Source organism: Vulpes vulpes, chromosome 11 (genome assembly GCF_048418805.1).
Source record: "Vulpes vulpes isolate BD-2025 chromosome 11, VulVul3, whole genome shotgun sequence".
Taxonomy (NCBI): Eukaryota; Metazoa; Chordata; class Mammalia; order Carnivora; family Canidae; genus Vulpes; species Vulpes vulpes.
Genome location: NC_132790.1, coordinates 40056043 through 40064282, shown reverse-complemented (window position 1 = coordinate 40064282; position 8240 = coordinate 40056043). Strand labels below are relative to the sequence as shown.

Here is an 8240-nt window from a genome sequence, read left to right as displayed (position 1 = left end):
TCAGATCTAAACTCTGCAGTCATGAAGTCTTTTGAAACCTTTATGCTTTTTTCCAGAGCCACCAGTAGCTTTTTAATTGTGCTCCTGAATTTGCTTTTTGACATTGAATTGTAATCCAAATTCTGTAACTCTGTGGGAGAGAGGGCTGTTTCTGATTCTTTTGTGGTGAGTTCTTCTTTCTAGTCATTTTGCTCAGTGCAGAATGGCTAAAAATGAGTTGTACCAGAAAAAGGAAGAAAAAAGAAGAGAAAAAAAAAAAAAACAAACAAACAAGGAGGGGTATCCTCTGGTTCTATATACTGTAAACCCCTTTACAGCTTTCCAGTGCTGCTGGGTCAAGAACTTGCACTTCCCCTGGAGCTTTCCAGTGCTGCTGGGTCAAGAACTTGCACTTCCCCTGTCCTTCTAACTGGTCTTCTGGGGGAAGGGCCTGCTCTGCTGGTTCTCAGGTGTGTGAACCCAGGGGGAGCTGCCCCGCCCCCTGCCAGGTGCTTGGCTTCAGTGGGAGCTGTTTACCCTAGAGGCCTCTGTTCCCTGGTGGCCCGCTCCATCCCAGGCACAGGATGACACCAGGAGGAACAAACACACTGGCAGTGGCCAGCTCTCCAGCCCGGGAGTCAGCTCCCACAGTAATTATCTCAGCTCCCAGTCTGCGCTGGCCTGGATGATCATGGGTGCGGGGGAAGCTGACCTGCACAGCTGGGGGACGCCTGGGGACGGAGCGTCCTTGCTGTCCGGGGCCCTCCCAGCCTCTCCCTGTCCCTGGGGGAGTGCTGGATCCAGGGCTGTGTCCCCCGGCGACCTGGGATATGGGGCCTGCACTGTTGGAATCGTGTTCCGGGCCATAGCCCTCTCTGTGTGGAGCCGGTGCCTGAGCTTCTCCCGAGGCCCCACCGGGCGTGCATTCCAGCCCTTTCCTGTGCTCAGCCTGCGGGGTGGGCACACTCTCCCTCAGGGCAGACTTCCCCTTATTGACCCTGGGAACCTGGGGGCTCCACTGCCCCTCCTGGGATCCTGCCCGAGTTCCCTGCAAACATCTTTCCCTCCGGGAAGAATCCGGTGCAGATTTTTAAAAGTTCCTGCTTCTCTGCGGCTGGGTTTTCCTGTTCTGGAGGCTCTTGCCACCTGGCCTTAGCCGGCTCTTTGCAGGGGCTCCTCCCCACTTGATTTTTTCTTTTTTTTTTTTTTTTTTTTTTTTTTCCGCCTTCCTACGTTGTTAGAAGCACAAACTCTTCTCTCTGTAGCATTCCAGCTGTTCTCTCTTTAAATCTCAAGCCAAATTTGTAGGTTTTCAGGATTATTTGAAAGTTATCTAGGTAATTTGGTGGGGACAGGTGACTTGGGGACCCTACTCTTCTGCCATCTTGCCGCGCCCCCCTCTTATATCTAAGCTTTCGGATGGAAGGGCCTAGTCTCTTGTTAAAGGAATATCAGAAAGTGATGGGGAAATTTCCTCAGAAAAAGGCTATTCAAACTCTTCTTGGTGTCCTTGTAATCATTTCTGGGCACAAAATCTACTAAACTGGATTAAGGCTTGCAGCAGCAGGCATATCATAATATTTGCAATGACATCTATTGAGGATCAAAAATAGTATGTACACGACCTCTCTGTGGAGAGGTCTGCTGTTAATCTAATATTTCTCCCCGTATAAGTTAGGGATCTCTTGTCACTTGCTGCCTTAGGATTTTCTCTTTATCTTTGGAATTTTCAAGTTTCACTATTAGATGTCAAGGTGTTGAATGGTTTTCATTGATTTTAGGGGGAGGTCTCTCTATCTCCTGGATCTGAATGCCTGTTTCCCTCCCCGAGTACACTACATATGCTCCACTTCATCTAATTTAATCCTCACGGTCATCCTCATTTTATAAGTGAGGAAATTTATAGGTGAATTCTTAATCCATAAATTCTATGTTTAACATTCTGTCATTTAAAAAAGTGGGAACAGAGTCTAAAAAGCTTTTAGTCTAAATTGACATGGGTTTCTTACTAAAACTCAAATGTCAGTCATTTATCATTTTGATGCTGCCTTTTCTCTTATTAAATGGTCCCATTCCCCTTGCAAAAGAATGGAAGTCAATTTTGGCTTTGTGTATTAAGCAAGTCAGATTATTTCCCAGCCTCCAAATTTGTTATTTTCCCCCATCAACCTGCAGTAACTTTCCTGTTTGCGTAAGGAAACCAGGGCTCAAAGAATCTGAGTCACTTGCTCACAGGGTTCTTCTGGTCAATGTAGTAATAAATGCTTATCTGCCGACTCCAAAGCCCGGGCTGTAACCATGACCACCAAGTAACCTTGTGGCCCTTCCAGAAAATCTATGTGCCTTCCCAGGTTGAAATATGAGAAATTTCTAGACTCAAGAAAGAAACAAAAAAAAAAAAAAAAAGAAAGAAAGAGAAAGAAGAAAAGGAACAGAAGGGAAGAAAGGGGAGGTACAGGGAGGGAAGGAAGAAATTCCCAGACTCTACTGGTCTTTTAAAGTTTGTTTGGTTTTGTTTGTTTATCTGTTTTGTCCCAAATAAATTCATCTAGCTTTTTTTTTTTTTACATGGGTTGATACATGTAACAAACCTAAACTCCAGTGAAGAAATCTGCACAAATGTCCATGCAATCTTCTCTTGCCATGGTACATTGCTGTCTTTTCCCATAGCTTTTTAACAATATTTGGTAAAGATTTAATGACTATATCCTTGGCAAGGGATCCATCCAAAGTTTATTTTAAAAAATGAAATTGAATGTTGGCCTAGAAGGTAGGCTAGGTTTAAAAAAGAAAGAAAGAAAGAAACTGGTAAAATGAGCTGCATAAAAGGGTATAGATAAAATCTCTCCCGGGACGTGGGTTCCTTTATAAATAAAACAAACATAATAACTTTAAAGAGCCTTGACACTGATAAATTTCTGTTTCCTCCTGGGATATCCCCAGGGTATCCACAGCCCGTTGCCCACAGCAAATACCCACGTTCCTCTCAAACTCCCCGTTGCACTTGCATGCCCCAGCAGAACTCCAGCCCACTTTTAGAAGACCACAATGTCCACATTGGGCAGATCAATGAGCCACTTTTCACAACTGCCTAAAAGTAGTACCTAACTTTGCATGTGTTCATTCACTTCTTACTTGTCTCAGAAAAAGGATTATTCTCATATTTACTTAAGTTTAATCTCTTTTTGTACTTTCTTCTTTTTTTGTTAATCTTTTTGATGAATGTTTATTGAGTATCTTTTATATGTATTATGCTGGTTTGGGTCTCAAGCTATGCAGGTATCTTGTGTCTGGCAGAGAAATGGTTTCTTTGGCCTGAAATATTGAATGAAAATGTTCTGTAATCTCTAAAGTACAATATTATTGTGGTATCAGCAGGAACATTTTATTCTTTTTTCTATCTTTTCTTGTTCTCTCCCTGCATTTCTTCTTTCCTCTTTCTTTCTTTTCTTTTTTATATTTTATTATAGACATTATAAAACATATACAAATGGAGACAGGATCATAAAAGCAACCTTTAGAACCATTATCACTCAACTTCAACTTCAGCACTTATCAGCTCATAGCCAATCCTTTTTTCTTTTTTTTCTGTATCCTGGACCCAGTTCCCCATTTCCAAATTGTTTTGAAGCATATCCAGAACACCAATCACACAGTTCCATTTATGGGTAATCTGGTGTCTATCCCCAAATGAAAAAACTTAAACCATTTTTTAAAATCGTTATCACTTAAAAAAAAGTGCCATGTCTTGTCATGAAATATTTAGGTAGTGATCAAATTTCCCATGGTCTCTTAAACACCTTTTTCATTTGTATGTCTGAATCAGGATCCAAACAAGGTTTGCACATTGAAATGTATCCTTTATGTCTCTCTTTTTACTTATAGTTTCCTTCCATCTTTTTTTTTCCCTCCCTCCCCTTATAGTTTACTTTTGAAAAACTATAGAGTTTCCACAGTCTGGATTTTGCTGATTTTATCTACAAAGTGTATTTTATAATATGTTCTTCTATCTGCCACATTTTCCCCAAAATTGGGTTAGTTGCATATAAAGGCTTGATTTGATTTCACTTTTTCTTTTTTTCTGGCAAAATTACTGCATAGAGGATGTGTATTCCTCAGGAAGAGGCTGTATTTTGTGTCTCTCCTTAAGTGATGTCAGAGGCCATTGATGACCAATGACTAGATCTCTAAAAATGGCAAAATAGTATTATTCTATCTTACTTTGTATATTTATTAGCTGGAATAGGTTCATGAAGAGAAATTTTCCTATCAACAACTATTTATTTGGTTTCCAAGTGATATGCTTCACCAGTTATCAAAATAATTAGTCATATCCCTGGATACACCGATGACAACCAAGTAGCGTTGTTTTTTTTGTTTTGTTTTGTTTTGTTTTGTTTTGTTTTGTTTTGTTTTTAGTAGCGTTGTTTTTGAAGGACAGGGAGTCAGGCTTATTGAGGTAAAATTTACATACAGTAAAGTTCACACCTTTAATCATACAGTTCCATGAATTTTGACAAATGCATATAGTTATGCAATCACCTCTGCAATGGAAATATGAAACATTTCCATCATCCAAAAAATTCCCTGTTGTAGGGCATACCTGTTATAGTCAATACCTTCCCATCCTTAGCCTTTGGCAACTACTAATTTGTTTTCCATTTACATATTTTGCCTTTTCCAGAATGTCATATAAATGGAATCATATACTATGCAGCCTTATGTGTCTATCTTCTTTTATTTAATGTAATTCATTTGAAATTCATCCATGTTGTATATATAAGTCTGTTCTGTTTATTCCTGAGTAGTATTCCATTCTATGATGTATCTGAGTTTATTCATTCACCAGGGAAGGAACTTGAATTATTTCCAATTTTCCATAAACATTCATGTGCAAGTTTTTGGATGATCACAGTTTTTCATTTCTTTTAGATAAATACCTAGGAGTAAGGTTGCTGAGAATTATGGTGAATACATGCATAACTTTAGAAGAAACTGCCAACCTATTTTCTAAAGTAGCTGTAACATTTTTTTTTTCAAGTTCACAAAAGAACTCTTTATTATTTCAGGCAAGAAGTTTGGATGAAAGGGTTACCGTTCCCGGTAGCCAAAATCCAGGTGTTACTGGCACTATTTCAACTTTGTAGATTCAACTTAGAAAAGGGTGCCAGGGTCTTACGTTCCCCAGTTGGACAAGAAGAAGGGCAAAACTGGAAGAGACTCTAACCTACTGATACTGCTGTTGAGACCCAACACCTCACGGGCTGTCAGCAGGTCAGGGACCCAACCGAGGGGCAGAGGCCACACTACGCTACATAGGGGAGGAGGGACGTCGGGCACCTGGGCGGACAGGCACCAACAGCTTCAGAACTCCTCAGTGAATGGATAGTCCTGTGGGACTCACAGCTCACCAAGGCACAGACCCTCCAGTTCCGGTTGTAGCTGAGTAAGGTGGTCATGTCCACGGTGCTCAGCTCAAAGTCAAAGACCTGAAAGTTCTCAGCAATGCGTTAGGGTGTCACAGACTTGGGAATCACGACCAAATTCCTCTGCATGGGGAACCGGATCAGAACCTGGGCTGTAGTTTTATTGTGCTTGGCTGCGATCGCTTTGATCCGGGGATGCTCCAACAGGGAAGGGTCCTCAGGCTTGGCCCAGGCCTGTCGGGGGAGCGAGGGGACTATAGGTGGTCACCACGATGCCTTTGGCTTGACAGTACTGGATTAACTTCTCCTGAGTGAGGTATGGGTGGCACTCGATCTGGTTAACAGCAGGCTTATATTTTAAGCCAGGTTTGTTTAAGATCTCAATTTGGAGATGGTTGAAGTTGGAGACTCCGAAGGCTTTCACCAGCCCTTCATTCACCAGCTGTTCCATGGCCTCTCATGTGTCCACAAAACTGGTGTCACTGGGAATCACATTGCCTTCCCCATCCAGTGGGAAATACTCCTTCCCGGCCTTGAAGCCCGTGGGCCAGTGAAGAAGGTAGAGGTCCAGGTAGTGGAGCTTCAGGTTGCTGAGCGTCTTCTGGCAGGTCCCCTTCACCATGCTCTTCTCGTGGTGTGTGCACCACAGCTTGCTGACGATGAAGAGGTCCTCACGCTTCACCACCTGCTTCTTGAGCTTCTCCTGGATGGCCAAGCCCACTTCATTCTCATTCTGGTACACGTGAGGGCAGTCGATGTGGCGGTTCCCAAGGTCAATCGCGAGCTTCTCAGCATCGGTCACTTTGCCGGGAGGGGACATCCAGGTGCCCAGCCCCAAGATGGGCATCTTGGCGCCGTTACAGAGCACGAGGTCGCTGGCCATGTCCGCTAAGCTCCGCAGACCGAGCCCGAGGACCAAGTAGCTGTAACATTTTATATTCACACCAATAGCGTGTGAGACTCCTATCTGTTCTGCATCTTCATCAGCACTATGTAATGTTAGATGTTTCTATTTTTTTCCAATTGGTATGTAAGGATATCTCATTGGGGTTTTAATTTGCATTTCTCTAATGACTGAGTGTATTGAGTATTATTTTTAATGTGCTTATTAACCATATGTGTATTGTTTTTTGTAAAATGCCTGTTTATAGACTTGGCCATTCTTTATTGTGTCTTGTTGTTCATTTTCTTTTTCAATGTTCTTTTTTTTAAAAAAATTTTTTTATGATAGTCACAGAGAGAGAAAGAGAGGAGAGACACAGGCAGAGGGAGAAGCAGGCTCCATGCACCGGGAGCCCGACGTGGGTTTCAATCCCGGCTCTCCAGGATCGCGCCCTGGGCCAAAGGCAGGCGCCAAACCGCTGCGCCACCCAGGGATCCCCCCATTTTCTTTTTTAAAAAAAGATTTTATTTATTTATTCATGAAAGACACAGAGAGAGAGAGGCAGAGACACAGGCAGAAGGAGAAGCAGGCTCCATGCAAGGAGCCTGACACGGGACTCTATCCTGGGTCTCCAGTATCACACCCTGGGCTGAAGGTGGCGCTAAACTGCTGAGCCACCCGGGCTGTCCTGTTGTTCATTTTCTTATTGAGTTTCAGAGTTACTTATATATTCTGCAGCCTTATCAATTTGAGTTGTACAAATATTTTCTCTTTATCTGGGGCTTGCCTTTTTTACTTTCTTGGCAGTATCTTTTGATGAGTAGATGTTTCCCCTTTGATGAAGGCTATTTTTTTTTTCATGGATAATGCTTTTGCTGTTGTATCTAATAAATCTTTATCTTAGTTAGATACACAGAGTTTTTCTCCTTTTCTTCTACGATATTTATAATTTTAAAGTTTTAAACCTAGGTTTACGATACTTCATATTTTATGGTAACTTTTAATATGGTATGTGATACATGCAGAAGAATGAAACTAGACCACTCTCTTTCACCATACACAAAGATAAACTCAAAATGGATGAAAGATCTAAATGTGAGACAAGATTCCATCAAAATCCTAGAGGAGAACACAGGCAACACCCTTTTTGAACTTGGTCACAGTAACTTCTTGCAAGATACATCCACAAAGGTGAGAGAAACAAAAGCAAAAATGAACTATTGGGACTTCATCAAGATAAAAAGTTTTTGCACAGCAAAGGATACAGTCAACAAAACTAAAAGACAACCTACAGAATGGGAGAAGATATTTGCAAATGATGTATCAGATAAAGGGCTAGTTTCCAAGATCTATAAAGAACTTATTAAACTCAACACCAAAGAAATAAACAATCCAATCATGAAATGGACAAAAGACATGAAGAGAAATCTCACAGAGGAAGACATGGACATGGCCAACATGTACATGAGAAAATGCTCTGCATCACTTGCCATCAGGGAAATACAAATGAAAACCACAATGAGATACCACCTCACACAAGTGAGAATGGGGAAAATTAACAAGGCAGGAAACCACAAATGTTGGAGAGGATGCGGAGAAAAGGGAACCCTCTTACCCTGTTGGTGGGAATGTGAACTGGTGCAGCCACTCTGGAAAACTGTGTGGAGGTTCCTCAAAGAGTTAAAAATAGACCCTCCCTACGACCCAGCAATTGCACTGTTGGGGATTTACCCCAAAGATACAGATGCAACGAAACGCGGGGACACCTGCACCCCGATGTTTCTATCAGCAATGTCCACAATAGCCAAACTGTGGAAGGAGCCTCGGTGTCCATCGAAAGATGAATGGATAAAGAAGCTGTGGTCTATGTATACAATGGAATATTACTCAGCCATTAGAAATGACAAATACCCACCTTTGCTTCAACGTGGATGGAACTGGAGGGTATTATG

The 8240-nt window shown here is 42.0% G+C and overlaps 1 pseudogene; it reads right to left on the bottom strand.

Annotated features, from left to right (window-relative positions):
* Positions 1-5343: 5343 nt before the first annotated feature.
* LOC112915876 (aldo-keto reductase family 1 member B1 pseudogene) lies at positions 5344-6288 on the bottom strand (annotated as a pseudogene).
* Between the last annotated feature and the right edge of the window lie 1952 nt (positions 6289-8240).